Source organism: Megascapheus bottae, chromosome 4 (genome assembly GCF_031878675.1).
Source record: "Megascapheus bottae isolate mThoBot1 chromosome 4, mThoBot2.hap1, whole genome shotgun sequence".
Lineage (NCBI taxonomy): Eukaryota > Metazoa > Chordata > Mammalia > Rodentia > Geomyidae > Megascapheus > Megascapheus bottae.
The window spans coordinates 12,811,966-12,827,976 of NC_143512.1; positions in this window are offsets into that span (position 1 = coordinate 12,811,966).

The window sequence follows — 16,011 nt, forward strand, 5'->3', positions numbered from 1 at the left end:
ACACAACACCTGTGTCTTACATTCTTTTGTCCAACAACATCTGGAAGCGCCCTAATTTACCTTTGTACCCAAGCTTTCCCCCCATCGGACCCACACTGAGGACACAAGAGACAACTAGGGGGTGTTTGTAAAACAGTTCTTGAAATCACATGAGCAAAGAAGAATGTAGTTACTTACCAAGTCCTGTTGGCTCTATCTTTCAAATATTTCTAGAATTCAAACCTATCTTAAAGACTATTACCATGGTCCAAGCTGCCATCATTTCTCGTTGCCTTCCACCCTCTCTTGCAATAAGCTCCCCTGCTTCTGTTCTCCCTTGCCCAAAATCCTTCTGCCACGCAGCAGCCACAAATATGTGTGTGTGTGTGTGTGTGTGTGTGTGTGTGTGTGTGTGTGTGTGCACTAGGACCAGGGAGGGCTTGAACTCAGGGCCACTTGAGCTATACCTCCAATTTAGCATTTTGTTGGTGAAGTGGAGATAGTCTCAGATTTTTGGGGGGGAGGGGTGGGGGATGTGGGGAGTTGTGCCAGGGTGGTATCAAGCTATTATCCTCCAGGTCTCATTCTCCTGAATAGTTAGGACATGAGCCACCAGCACCAGGCTCATAGGGGTTCTAGCATTCCTAGCCACACACCCATGGCTCACACCTGTAATCCTAGCTATTCAGGAGGCTGAGACCTGAGGATCCGAGATTCAAAGGTAGCGCAGGCAGGAAAGTCTGTGAGTATTTCCAATTAAGTACCAGAAAATGAGAAGTGGTACTGTGGCTCCAAGTGGTAGAGCTCTACCCTTGAGGGAAAATAAAGCTCAAGGAAACACTCAGGCCTTGAGTTCAAACCCCATGAACTGGAAGATACGGTGGGGAAGCATTACTGCTTTGGGGGTGACACATACCTATAATCCCAGCATTATGGAGGCTGGGGCAGAGAACCCAAAGTTCAAGATAACCCTGGATTACATAGGGAGATCCAGTCTAAAACAAAAACAGCCCTCACACTGAGAACAAAAGGCATTCCAGTCACATTCTTTGCTACTCAAAACTTTTCCAATACATGCCCACTGCTCAGCAGAAAAAATTAAACTCATGTCATGCCCTAATATATTCATGGTCTGTCTCCAGCCCACCCCCTAGCCACATCTCTACCATTCCTCTCTCTCTTCTTTCTAGCCATGAATGAAATGAACACCTGTTTCTGCCAGAAAAGCTTTGTGGTAGCAGTTCTCTGCAAGGTAAGTTTCCCTACTCTCCTCCAAATCCTTGCGTGCCTGAACCCTTGTCATCAAAGTCTAATCTCAAATATGACTTACTCAAGGGAAACCTCCCTTTCTACTCTGCCCTAAGTTTCCCTCTGAGGTTATGCTCCATAACATTTGCTGTTTTTATTTTCTTCCTAGCAGCTATCACTCTAGTAACTACCTCATTTATTTGTTTATCGTTTATTGCCTGCCTCTACACACACACACACACACACACACACAGATGTGCAGTCTGTGGAAAAGTATCTTACTTGTCTTGTTAGCTTGTTCCTTGAGCAGCCCGCCACAATAAATATTTTTTGGATGAGCGCATAGAAAGGGGTTTGGCAAGGAGCCGCTCTACTCCTGAGATCCACACGAGGGCGCTGCTCCCCAGGCTCGAATCACTAGAGCCGCTCCCTTAGGCCAAGCGGCTGTGTTTTGTTTCCTAACTAGGGCGCTGGCGCCGAGATGGCTAGATGACAAGAAGGGGTACAAGATCCTCTTTGCAAGTGCCTTGCCCTTGCCTACTGCGAACTGACCTAGGGGTCTGTGGGGAACACAACTGGATAGGGAAGAGAGGAGCATTCGTTTGAATGTGAGCCAAGCCCCTCCATGAATACCAGGAACCTGTCCCCTGAGAAAATAGGACCCAGGTGGCCCACTCCACCGACCTCAGGTATGGTTTAAGATGTCCCAAGGCAATAATTAGAGGAAGGAGTTACTACATTACCTTTTAGCGAGGGGTGCTGAGTCTAGGGGGAGATGGATGGTTTCAGTCTCAAGGGGAATAGAAACTAGCCTAGGGCCTGAAAAGGCCAGGGAATCCTTGTGACCATTACCTTCAAGAATGTGCCCCAATCTTAGGGACAAGTAACTCAAGACAGCTTGAGGGAGATGGAATCATGACTTTGGCATGCGCATCCTCGCCTACTCCCACCCGCTACACACACACACACACACACACACACACACACACACACACACACACACACCCCTCATACCCTCTATTCCTGCTTTCAGTCTTGCCAGAGTTGAGAGAGTTTCTGTCCTTGTCCATCTCTCTGTCCCTATCTACATTGCCTGCTGTAGCAGGACTACCAGCAACCTCCCCAGACTCCACTCCCACATCTGGGTCTCTGAGCTGACCAGCTCTGAAGGATATGCCAATGAGCTCCAGTAGACTTGCAGGCAGAACCCCACATGAAGTGAGCAGACCAGGGTGTGCCTATTAAGTAAGAGTTCAAAGAGCAGGTTCTCCTGTTGGCTAAGTCATAGACTCTGGGCAAGGCCTTTGCCTCTGTGCTTCACTTCCTCTGCATGTAAATGGAGATTGTTGGATAGATGATTCCCAAGGTTCAAACCTTAATGCAATGCACTGTGCAGGATCTTGTGAGGTGGGCGTGGCCACCCAATGTGAACCCGGCATGGTTACTTCCTAACAATGGAGATGAGATTTACCTTGGCTGAACCTGAGTTTTCTTATGAGCAAGTGGGAAGTAAACAATAAAAACATTGGTGGGTTGGCATGGTAGAGCATTTACCAAACATGTGTGAGCCCCTGGGTTCAACCCCCAGTACTGAAAATAAAGCCCATATTTTGTAGGCTTACTCAATGAAATAGTGATGTAATATAGTCCAAGCACTCAGTTAACACATACGAGGATGCTGTTATTATTATATAATAATGAGAATAATTTCTCCAGAATGGAAAGAAAAAATACCTCTTTAGGAATCATACTAAAATGCTGAAGGTCCAACCCAGGTCCCAGGCATATTGTCTTACATAATCCTCACAGTAAGGGTTTTTGTTTTTTGCCAGTACTGGGGCTTGAACATAGCACCACTTCTGTCTTTTTCTGTGTATGTGGTACCGAGGAATTGAACCTGGGTCTTCATGCATGCCAGGCAAGCACTCTACCACTAGGCAACACTTCCAGACCACAGTAAGTGTTTTTAAAATATAATTTGTATTGTTGTCATTACCTTTTCATAAATCAAGTAATAAGTACATTACTTTTTGGGGACAATGTCACCTTTTCCTTTGCTTTCACCCCAGTTTCTCCTTCCATCCCTATCTCCCTATCTACAAGTTACCTAGTTCATTTTCCACATTTTATTTATTTATGGTTATGGGGCTCAGGAACAGCACCCAGGAAAGAAGAAGAAGAAGAAGAAGAAGAAGAAGAAGAAGAAGAAGAAGAAGAAGAAGAAGAAGAAGAAGAAGAGGAAGAAGAAGAAATAATAGGAAATAATAGTATGTGTAAACTAGGAAACCTGTAATCCCAGCATTGGGGAGGCTGAGGCAGGAGAATCTCAAGTGTGAGGTCAACCTTGACTACCTAATAAAACCCTATTTCAAAGTGATGATGACACTGGGTGCCCGTGGCTCACGCCTGGGATCCTAGCTACTTCCGGAAGCTGAGATCTGAGGGTCGTGGTTCAAAGACAGACCAGGCAAGAAAAGTTCATGAGACTCTTATCTCCAGTTAACCACCACAAAACCAGAAGTAGCCTTGTGGCTCAAGAGTAGAGCTCTAGCCTTGAGCTGAAGAGCTCAGGGACAGCGCCCAGGCCCACAGTTCAAGGCTAATGACCGACAAAAAGGAAAAATAAAAATGATGATGATGCAGGCCAGGAGTTTGGCCTGGTGGTAGAGTGTTAGTCTAGCATGCTCAAAGACCCAGGTTCGATTCGTTGGTACCACATATATAGAAAAAAGCTGGAATGATGCTGTGGATCCAGTGGTAGAACTCTAGCCTTGAGAAAGCCCAAGGACAGTGCTCAGGCCCTAAGTTCAAGGCCCAGGACTGGCAAAAAAAATTTTTTTTAATGATGATGATGATGATACAAATGTTGATGATGCACGTGAGATACTCCTCCCTGAAATACAATAAACACTAAGTGAATTTAAGCTGTTCTTTTTAGGAAAAAACATTGTTTGGAAAAGTGACTTAAATACATAAAGAATTCATATTTGATATAGAAAAAAACCCACAACAGTAAAAATAGGATTTTCATAATCTACTTACAAAAATAAGCATTGAAGCTAGTAGTAGCACATGCCTGTAATTCTAGCATTCTAGAGGCCAATGCAGGGCAATCAGGAGTCTGAAGGCAGCTTGAGCTTCAAAGGGAGACCATTTCTTAAAGGAAAAAAGAAGCCATGTACAAGTGGTTCATTCCTATAATCCTAGATACAAAGTAGAGAACTAGACCATCACAGTTTTAGGCAACCCAGTCACAAAAGCTTATTCAACTCAGTCTCTAAAATAACTAGTGAAAAGCAGCACTAGGGGTAGCATTCTTACCCCTAGTGATAGAGGGCCAGCTTAGCAAGCATAAGGGCCTAAGTTCAAACCCCAGTACTGAAAAAAAAAAAGATTTAATAATTTTCTGTATCAAATTTAAAGAGGCTGGAGGTGTGGCTCTGTTGATAGAGCGCCAGACAATCAGTGAAAGGTATTGAGTTCAAGTCCTGTTCTTAGACTTTAAAACAAAGAAAGAAAAAAAATCCTTAAAAATCTAAAGTGAGGGCAGGGTGGGGGGAGAGGAATAGGGACCAAGACATGAGAAAGGGTATCAATGTTTGTAAAGTAATGCACCTTCTATCTAGTGAATATAATGTAACCCTTCTATTAATTACAATAAAAAATATATGGGGAAAAAAGAAATAAAAAAAAATCTAAAGTGAGCCAGGCGTGGTGGCTCATACCTATAATCTTAGCTACTCAGTAGACTGAGATCTGAAAATTGGGGTTCAAAGCCAGCCCGATTACTACAAAGCCAAGAGACTCTTATATCCAAATAATTAATCTCTAGAAAATGGGAAGTGGGGCTATGGCTCAAGGGTAGAGTGATATTCTTGAGCTGAAGAGTTCAGGGACAGCACCCAGGTCCAGAGTTCTCCCCGCCAAAAAATCTAAATTAAGATGGGTGTCTATGGCTCATGTCTGTAAACCCTGATTACTCAGGAGGCTGAGATCTGAGGATCAAGATTTGAAATCATACTGCACAGAAAAGTCCATGAGATGAAAGGGTGGACCACAGGCTTTCCTCAAATGGTAGAGTTCCAGCCATGAGTAAAAAGCTGAGTGAGTGCTCAAGGTCCTGAGTTCAAGACCAATACTAACATACACATAAAATCATCAACATGACGTTAGCCTGAACTAAGGGCAGTGAGGTAGTGTGTGTGGAAAGATTCTCCACCTAGAACTGTGGATTTCCCTAAAGTAGAAGTGTCCTTCTCTGACTCCATTTTGACCCCCAAACCTCAAGATCCAAGAGAGAAAAGGGTCTGACCACTGGAACTGCTTTTATTTCTCACAATGGCCACACTCTGGCACAAAGATGAAGTTGAGGCTATTTGGAGGGAAAGAGGATGTGTAACGAGAGTGAGGGAACGTGTAGGACAAGACCACCTGGGCTTGCCATACATTGCTGACTCAGATTTTTGAGTCCTCTGTGACCTAGACTCAAGTGGAAAGAACACCAGTGATATTTGAGCTTCATGCTCCTTATCTATGTTCTCTCTGCTTCCAGAAAAGATTGAAATGTGGTTTATAACAAAAGACAATAGATGCCCGGGAGTTTGGCCTACTGGTAGAGTGCTTGCCTAGCATTCACGAAGACCTGGGTTCTATTCCTCGGTACCCCACATACATAGAAAAAAAAGCCGGAAATGGTGCTGAGGCTCAAGTGGTAGAGCTCTAGCCTTGAGAAAGTCCAAGGACAGGGCTCTGGCCCTGAGCTCAAGCCCAGGACTGGCAAAAAAAAAAAAAAAGACAATAGACACAAGTAAATATCTAAAGAACATTTAAAGAGCCGAAATAAAATCAAATCATGGACAAAGGAAACTATCCTCCTGCCGGGAGTTTTGCCTAGTGGTAGAATGCTTGCTTAGCATGCACGAAGACCCAGGTTGGATTCCTTAGTACCATATACATAGAAAAAGCTGGAAGTGGTGCTGAGGCTCAAGTGGTAGAGCTCTAGCCTTGAGAAAGTCCAAGGACAGTGCTCAGGCCCTGAGCTCAAGCCCAGGACTGGAGGGAAAGAAAAGGAAAAAAAAATCCTAGATTAGGGGTAACATTACAACTGAACATACCACCTTAAGTTGAGCTTCTTGGCAAGGGAGGCAAAAAGGAAATCTATGAGCTCCACACTTGTCATAGCTAATAAAAGAAATGACTGCATCAGATAGACATCAAGACTATATCATAAGGGGAATTTATATATGAGACTATATATGTAATAGCATCTAGAACAGTATTTTGGAGGATGCTGGTACTGGGGATTGAACTCAGAGCCTGGGTGTTGTCCCCTTAGCTTTTTCACTGAAGCTCAATGCTGTGTCACTTGAGCCACAACTCTGCTTCTGGGCAGTGGTTAATTGGAGTCTCATAGTCTTTCTTGCACAGACTGGCTTCACATTGCTATCATCAGATCTTGGCCTCCTGAGCAGCTAGGATTACAGGCATGAGCCACCAGCCCCCAGCTCAGAATGTTTTTTCAAAGGATATATAAGAGTGCTTTTCTTGTGTGTCTCTTGTGTAAATAGCTCTAAATCTTTTTAAAATCATTGTTTCCTGGGGGTGGGAATGGGAGGGAAAAACTGGGAGCAAGCCAAGGAAGAGGTGATATTGTCCAAAAAGAAATGTACTCATTACCTGACTTATGAAACAGTAACCCCCATGTGTATCACCTTTATTAAATACAGTAAAAATTTTTTTAAATCAATATTTTCTTTCTATCAAAATACATTGTTAATACTCTTTTACTATCCTGGAACTAAGTTCAAATATAATATCCTAACTGTATATTTGCTCTGTAAAAAAAAAAAGAAACAAAAATCCAATAACTTGGAGCCAGATACAATAAAGCACCTTTATCCCCAGCTACTCAGAAGGCTGAGGTGAGGCAGGAGGCAGGAGATGAAGATGAAGACAGCCTGGGCTACAAAGACACTGCCTCAAACACACACACACACACACACACACACACACACACACACACACACACACTGCAACAACAACAACACAGAAGCAGAGCCAGATTGGCACATACTTGTAATCCCTGAGATCTGGAAGGTTGAGAGACAGGCCAAGCCTGGAATAAACTTAGCAAGACCCAACCTCAAACAACAGTCCCGATATGGCAGTTCACACCAGTGATGCCAGGTAATCAAAAAGCAGAAGTAGGAGGATCTCTGAGGTTGTAAGGGAAAATATGTGAAACTATTTTAAAACAAAGAGGGAAAGAGAGATGAGAGAGAGAGTAATGAGGGATAAAACTGATCATGATACATTATTATGCACATATGGACATGTCAAAAAGAAACCCATTGTGAATTATAAATTGATGCTACCAAAAATTTAGGGGGGAAATCACTAAAAATTAATAGAAAACTAAGTTGGGCACTGCTAGCTCACACCTGTAATCCTAGCTACTCAGGAGGCTGAGATCTGAGGATCACAGTTCAAAGCCAGCCCAGGCAGAGAGAAGTCCATGAGACTCTTATCTCCAATTAATCAGAAAACCAGAAGTGGTGCTGTGACTCAAAGTGATAAAGTACTAGCTTTGAGCAAAATAGCTCAGGGATAGTGTCCAGGCCCTGAGCTCAAGCCCCATGACTGAAAAAATTAACTAAAGCAAGAAGGGCTGGAGATGTGGTTACTGTATCTTAAATTCAAACCCTGCCAAAAAGACAAAACAAGACCATATCCCAATTAATATAAAAGAGAAAATGAATTTTAAAATAGTCACTTGGGTCTAGGTATAGTGGCTAAAGCCTCTAAGCTATTTAAGAGGCTGAGATTAGTGGCCACAGATCAAGGCCAGTCTGGGCATAAAAGCTCACAAGAGTCCATCTCATTTAATGGCTGGATACAGTCATATACTGCTATTCCAACTGCAGGGGAAGCACAGTGGCTGGGAATAGTGGTATGCCGTTATCATCCTTAGTAACATAGCAAAGCGCACATGACAGGAGTGTAGCCTCTGCCAGCCAGGGCCAAAAAGTGCTTGAGACTCCTACAATGCTGCACAAAGCTACAGGTTATGATGTGGTTCAAGTGGTAAGGCACCAGTGTTGAGAATTAAAAAACAAAACAAAACAAAAAAAACAAGCAAGAGAGTAAGGCCCTTACTTCAAGCCCCAGGACTGACACCACAGAAAAGAACCAAGGAAAAAGAGGGCTGGAGGTAGTGCTCAAGTAGAAGAATGCTTGGCCCCCGAGCTCAGTTTTGGGACTGACACAACTTGGCACTGTCATTCAAAGCAAAAACTTATTTGAGAAACTGAGGTAGGTAGACCTCATGAGTGAGGCTAGTGAAGGTTACATAGCTAGACCTGGCCTAAAAAAACAAAAACAAGTATCTATAGATTGTGAAGCAGTCTTCCTTGGACACCTTCTTCAGATGTTTTGTTTTGCTTGGAGGAAGGCAGGGCAGGGCAACTTAGGGCTTGGAACTCTTGCTTGGCTTATTCACTCAAGGCTGGTGCTCTATCCCTTGAACTATACCTCTACTTGTGTGTATATATAGTTTTGGTTTTGTTTTGCTTTTGTCAGTCTTGGGGCTTGAACTCTGGGCTTGGGTGCTGTCCCAGAGCTCTTCAGCTCAAGCTAGCGCCCTATCCCTTGAGCCACTGCGTCACTCACTGTTTTCTGATAGTTAATTGGAGATAAGAGTCTCATGGAGGGCCGGGAGTTTGGCCTAGTGGTTAAGGTGCTTGCCTAGCATGCATGAAGACCCGGGTTCGATTCCTCGGTACCACATACATAGAAAAAAGCCGGAAGTGGTGCTGAGGCTCAAGTGGTAGAGCTCTAGCCTTGAGAAAGTCCAAGGACAGTGCTCAGGCCCTGAGCTCAAGCCCAGGACTGGCAAAAAAAAAAAAAAAAAAAGAGTCTCATGGACTTTAGTACCTGGCTGGCTTGAACCAAGATCCTCAGATCTCAGCCTCCTGAGTAGCTAGGATTACAGGCATGAGCCATTGCACCCGGCTTTTTCTTTTTCTTTTTTTTTTTACATAAAGTTTTTAAAAATCATAACTACTCCAGAAATTGCCAAGACCTAGCCCATTGATTAAACCTATGCAGACTTGAATGGAACAGCTTTTTAAAAATGATATGGGTATATTGGTAACTCAGATATCAAAATGAGCAGTCTATGTTTATTTCCTTCCTAGAAAAATCAATGCAAAAACTCTATTTAGACTCCTGCGTAAATCAGAGATAGTTCTAAACACAAGTAATTATAATCAAGTTTTTCACTAAGATATGTCTAGCAGGATACTCAAAAATAGTTTGAGCAAGTCGCTGGTGGTTCATGCCAGTAATCCTAGCTACAGAGGAAGATGAGATCTGAGGTTTACAGTTTGAAGCCTGCTGGGAAGGAAAAATTATGACACTATTTTTTTTCTTTGCCAGTCCTGGGGCTTGAACTCAGGACCTGAGCACTGTCCTTGGGCTTTCTCAAGCCTAGGACTCTACCACTTGGGCCACAGCCCCATTTCTGTTTTTTTCTATGCATGTGATAACAAAGAATTGAACCTGGGTCTTCCTGCATCCTAGGCAAGCATTCTGCCTCTAGGCCAAACTCCCAGCCAATGAGACTCTTATCTCCAAAAAGCCAGAAGTGAGGCTGTGTTTCAAGCAGTATTGTGGTAGCCTTGAGCTCAGAGACAATGCACACACACACACACACACACACACACACACACACACAGAGTTTGAAATGTGGGGCACATATTAATTATGTAGGCCTGACCACATTTTTCTCTCAAATATCTGAGATTCCTCAATGATAACCAGAAACTCTCCCACAAATTCCTAGAATGTCCCACAGAGGGCAGTAGCTCTTCCTTTTCAACACATTGTCTTGGATCAGCCTTAGTTACAAAGAATAAATGGTTGTTCAATTGCTGTTAGCATTTGATTGCCTTTCTACCAGGAACTAACTTTACACATTCCTGGTAGAAAGTATGATGTGATTACATTCCAAGGTTAAGCACTGGAAAAATTAACAAGAGTAGTAAGCTATTTATATAAAGCTTAGCATTTTGCTAAGCACTTCACAGATGCTTTCTCCTTCAGTTCTCACAAGTACTTGCCAAGTAGACCCCTGCATTTACAGGCAAAGAAGCTGAGTCCCAGAGAGAAAAGCTATCACACACAGCGTGGATCAGGTACGATAGCTTGTCTCAGAACTGTCTCAGCAAGCCCTAAGACAGAATGACATGAAAACAACTCATGGTAGACATCACTGGCCAATACCTCACTACAACACAATTGTTTTAACCTCTCACTTTTCCACATGAGGAATCTGAAGCTTGAAGCGGAAGAGGGGCTGTGTGATGAGGGAGGGATCACTTGCCCCCCTCTCTGCTGGCAGACATCCATCTGTGCCAGAGAGTGGCTGAAGGACAAAGTCCTATGTCTGGCCATGTTAATCATTCAAAACCCTAGAATGTTCCGGTTCCATCCCAGGAAAGTTTTGTTTAGGAAGACTGGGGTGATGGGTGGAGGTAGAGCCCAGAGCTTTTCATCTTCAATCTGTTCCCAGGTAATGATGCATGTTCTAATGCCCTTTCCTCAAATCTTGGGTTAACAAGGATTTCTGGACATCTCCTTCCCCCAAAAGCTTCTCCCTACCTTATCCAAATGGATCCTGGCTTCAAACAATCCAGGTGTGCATGGAGCACACACTTTCAGGTGCTCCGGGCCAGTACAAGGAAATACAGGAGATTCTGAAGGTTAGGTCTCAGTTGTAATCCACCTGAGTAGTTGTCTTAGGGTAAGAGTGCCAGTTTGGGACATGGAGGAAGCACTCTCCTATCTTGACCTTCAAATTTAGGGTAAGTGGGCTCATGGCCAGTAAATACTACAAGAATCCCCGGGGGCACATGGTTTTCTGAATTCTGAGTCAAGATCGAGGATTCCAAAGCTCACCATTTTTTGATAAGCACAACAATCTCTCATCAGGGACCACTTCATCTCTGAGAATTGCTGGCCTAAACAAAAAATCATTTTACTCATGTTACCACTAGGGAAGGAAAGGGAAGGGAAGGGAAGGGGATGGGGATGGGGATGGAATGGAATAGAAAGTAAGGGGAGGGCCGGGAGTTTGGCCTAGTGGTTGAGTGCTTGCCTAGCATGCACAAAGACCTGGGTTCGATTCCTTGGTACCGCATACATAGAAAAAGCTGGAAGTAATACTGAGGCTCAAGTGGTAGAGCTCTAGGCTTGAGAAAGTCCAAGGACAGTGCTCAGACCCTGAGCCAAAACCCAGAATTGGCCAAAGAAAAAAAAAGGAAGGTGGGAAGGAAGGAAGAAATGAAGGAAGGAAGGAAGGAAAAGGGAGGGAGGGAAAGGAGGAGAAAAGGTACATTTGTTCATTGAGCAACTACCTATTGTGTGTCAGGCATCCTGTTTTATTTTATATATATATATATTCTTTTTTTTAATCACAAGAGCCTATAATAATACCTACTACTATTATCCTCATTTTCAGATGAGCAAATCTTAGAAGGGAAATTAAACAACATGGTCAACATTAGAGAGCTTAAAAAGAGAAAAAGAAAAGGCTGAGTATCTGACAGCGCATGCTCAGTAATCCTAAGCACTTGGAAAGCAGAGACTGCAAGGACTGAGCTATCTCAAGAGAGAGAGCTAAATTTTGAGCCTAAGAGCATTCATTTCTCTTGCTGTCCGGAAAAGCCCTTACCTTCTTCCAGCCCAGTAATGCAGATTCTTATCACACTCCAGGGCAGAGGAAGGGCAAGAACTTCAATAAAGCTGATGATTTTTGCTGTCCACAGAGGTAGAGAGGAAGCTGCTGTCTCCTCATCCATTTGCTCAGATAGTGGTGAGCTGAAGAACAAAAGCCCAGAACAAAGAGAAGGGTGCAAATGGATGATGAGATACTAGCTAGGCTGTGATCCTAGATGACCCTGGGCTGTTACTTTTGTTAGCTTCAATACTTTCGAATGGAGGTGAGACTGATAATGGTATCTGTGAAGATCAAGGTGATGCTTGTGCAGTGGTGAGCGTGTGGGAGCTGGCATTACACAGTGCTCCCCAGCTTCTGCCTAAGAGCTTCAGATTTCATGCAAATGTTTGACAGCTAGGTACAGTGATTAATGATGCTCATGCTTCTGGACATGGATAGTGTCAGAATTACCTTTCTGAATGTACAAATGCTCAGGTTCCATCCCAGGCCTAGGGTGAGGTGGGGTGGGTGTAAAACCTGGAGCTTCTTATGTGAATCCATTGCCAGGTAATGCTGATGCACAAGCCAGGTTTGGGGGAAACCACTGATGTTTCACACATAGTAGTGGGAAAGGAACTCTAGCTAGCTCCTCTCCAAGAAAGGATAAAACCTCTACTCCCCTTTCTTGTCAGTTCTGATACCCCTTTCTCCCAAGTCTTCTGTACTGGCTTGCAAGAACACTTACTAGTCAATATCACTGAGAGGCCCTAGAACCCACCATGCTATGGGAAACTGGATGCCAGGATTCAGATCTGGGTTTTGTCTCTTTTTTTTTTAGTCACCTAGTGATACCTATGGAAAGCAGAGATGTTTAATAGACCTCTGCTTCCTTAGGATTATGTCTTAAGTATCCCTTATACTTTGTAGTCACAGTGGGGCAGAGTCCTGGGACAGGAAGGGAGGACACCAAATTTTCTCCCATCAGTTGACTTTCCTACTGATATCTTTTTTGATTCTCATAGAGATGAAGAAGAAAATCTAGTGTCTACCATTTAACCTTGTTCTCTGTCCTAGTCTTTGTTTGAATATCATCTTAATCTCTCCTCACCTCCACTGACTCTTCTGGCCACCTTGCTGTTCTCCATTCTTGTTTCTGCCTCAGGGTCTTTGTACTATTTGCAGGATTGGAGTGATTTTTTACCATGGGTGATCATGAGTCTAGTTCCTTTTCATTCCAGACTCAGCTTGCTTGTCATCTACTTAGAGAAGGCTTTGCTAATCTATCATCAGATCTAAAGCATTGTTATCTCAGATGCACATCACCTCCTAGCATATCATTTCAGCTTTTTTTTTTTTGCCAGTCCTGGGGCTTGAACTCAGGGCCTAGGCCCTGTCCTTGAGCTATCTAAAGGCTAGCATTCTACCACTCGAATTGCAGCGCCACCACTTCTGGCTTTTTCTGTGGATGTGGTACCAAGGAATTGAACCCAGGGCTTCGTTCATGCTATGCAAGCACTCTACCACTAGGCCACACTCCTGGCCCCTCTTTTTAACTTTTATGTTATCACTACCGGATATATTTTCCTGGTCATCTCCTAGTGAGACCCTTGGCTCTTTCATTTACTGTAGTGTCATCCCTAGCACCTGAAAAATGTTCAGTGAAGGTTTGTGGAATAAATGAGTTTATGAAGTTACCCTAGCATGAATGAATGATTTTATGGTTTGTTCTGTTTTGCTTTTGGTTAAAAGATATCTAAGTTCTGAGAAAGGAAGTGACTATTCCAATCAAATTCAGATCTTCGATCTTTTTTTTTTCAGGACCTTTCTGTAAAACCTGGCTGACACAGACCTGGTTGGGGTGAGGCCCTCAGGTGTGATGAAAGGTTGGAGTTGCCCCATGATATAGGGAGAGGAGGCCAAATGAGGAGCATGGGAAGCAAGAGGCAAGCTGAGACAGGAAAGCAGGGTGTGAACAGCAGGTGGGGGGAGCGGGAAGGGAGGGTGATTTGGCTATGTGTCAGGAAGTGTTTCCCTCTACCCTCCCTTGGAGAGAACCCTGACCTCCTATGTGGCTTAGATTTTGGGATATTGTTAAGGGAGGAAGAAGGTGCGGCCTGGGTGGTGACCATCCCTTGAGGTCTCCAGCCGATACTTACTACCGGAAGAATGATTCCACAGTGGCTCTCAGCCAAATAGGTAACAGGTAGCTTCCGACTAAAACCAGCTTAACTGCAATATGGAACCTCAGACTTGGCTTAGTGGCAGTCACAATGTCTGGGGAAAACAGAAAAGTGATTCTGAAGAAATACAGTGTTCGGGGCCAGGAGTTTGGCCTAGTGGTTAAAGTGCTTGCCTAGTATGCACGAAGACCTGGGTTCAATTCCTTGGTACCACATACATAGACAAAAGCCGGAAATGGTGCTGAGGCTCAAGTGGTAGAGTGTTAGCCTTGAGAAAGTCCAAGGACAGGGCTCAGGTCCTGAGCTCAAGCCCAGGACTGGCAAAAAAAAAAAAAAAAATGTTCAGAGTTGAATACTTGTTAATAACAAATATGCCACATGGATTGAGAACAATCCTCAAAAAGCCTTCTACAAAGAAAGCATTATCATTACTGTTGTTATTCTAATTTGCAAGAGCTGGCGACTGAAATACAAAAACATTTTCTCCAAGGTTACCTAGTAAGTTGTAGAGGCAAGGCTCAAACCTAAGTCTATAATAATAGTAGTGCACTCTAGAAACGCAGATCTAGGGAGAATTGCTGGGGCAGGCTAAGAGAGTAAAGCCAATCTGATCCCTTGCAAAGGTGGGGGCAGGGAAGAGAGAGTGGGATAGACAGTGTATAAATAGCAGACCTGTTTTTATCCCTACACACGGCTGAATCAGGCAAGTGCTCTATCTGGCACAATTTGAGGACTCTGAATGCCAACCCAGCCTTGTATCAAACAACCCTGTGGCAGCACATCCCTGTGAGCTGAAATACCCACTGAGAGTCATTTCTTACAGTGGGGACATTGACTTCTGAAGATCCCTGCAAAAATACATGGGTTGGAAGAGAAGCATATCAGTCTCCTGGCACTTGCTGACCAGAGCAGTCTAGGTTAGCCAGCTGGGTCCTATGGGAGAGGGGGAGGTTTTTCTTATAGGGTAGCAAGGAAGAATGTAAGGCTTTTTTGGTAATCTCTCTGATCTCAGAAGGTTAGGAATTATAATCCATAATTTAAAAATCTATAAGCCAGGCTGTTGGCTCACACTTGTAATTCTAACTACTCAGGAGGCTGAGATCTGAGGATCGCAGTTCAAAGCCAGCCCTGGCAGTAAGGTTCTTGGAGACTCTTACCTCCAATTAATCACTAAAAAACTGGAAGTGGTGCTGTGGGTCAAGGGGTAGGGTGGTAGTCTTGAGCTGATGAGCTCAGGGACAACGCCCAGGCCTAGGGGTAGGGCGGTAGCCTTTAGCTAAAGAGCTCAGGACTGCTCTCAGGCCCAGAGTTCAAGCCCCCCCCAGATAAATAAATAAATAAATAAATAAATAAATAAATAAATAAATAAATAAATAAATAAAGTCCAACCGTGGACTCTTGTCACCTGACCTAAGCTGCGGGAAGCTACTCTAAACTTCTTTTGCTGGGGCTAGATTGGTGCGTGCAACTTCAACTCGCTCACCTTGGGCTCTTAAGATCCATAGGCATTCTTGTGTTTCGTTTTTAAAATGATTGACAGCTAGCTATTCTTTACTTGCTGTGTTGATAGGCCAAAAAAAAAAAAAGTGGGCCTCTGAAACTCAGGTGACACTCACCGGCAGGGAAGCCCCTGGTATGGAGCAGGGATGGTCTAAAGAATCAGGCCTGAAACGGAGCCGGCAGCTCAGCAGTCACGTCGCTGCAGCTCTCTGGGCGTTTAGGGCAAAGGTGGTAACTGGTCCCTGCGACCTGCCGATCAGCAGCCCGGGTTTGTTCCCCTCAACTGTGAGCGCGGTCCGTGCCTCCCGCCCCCTTCCCACCGCGGGGTTCGGGGCTACGTAGGTTGGCGCCGCCGAGGGCCAGGCTCGCTTCCCGGCCCCGGAGGGG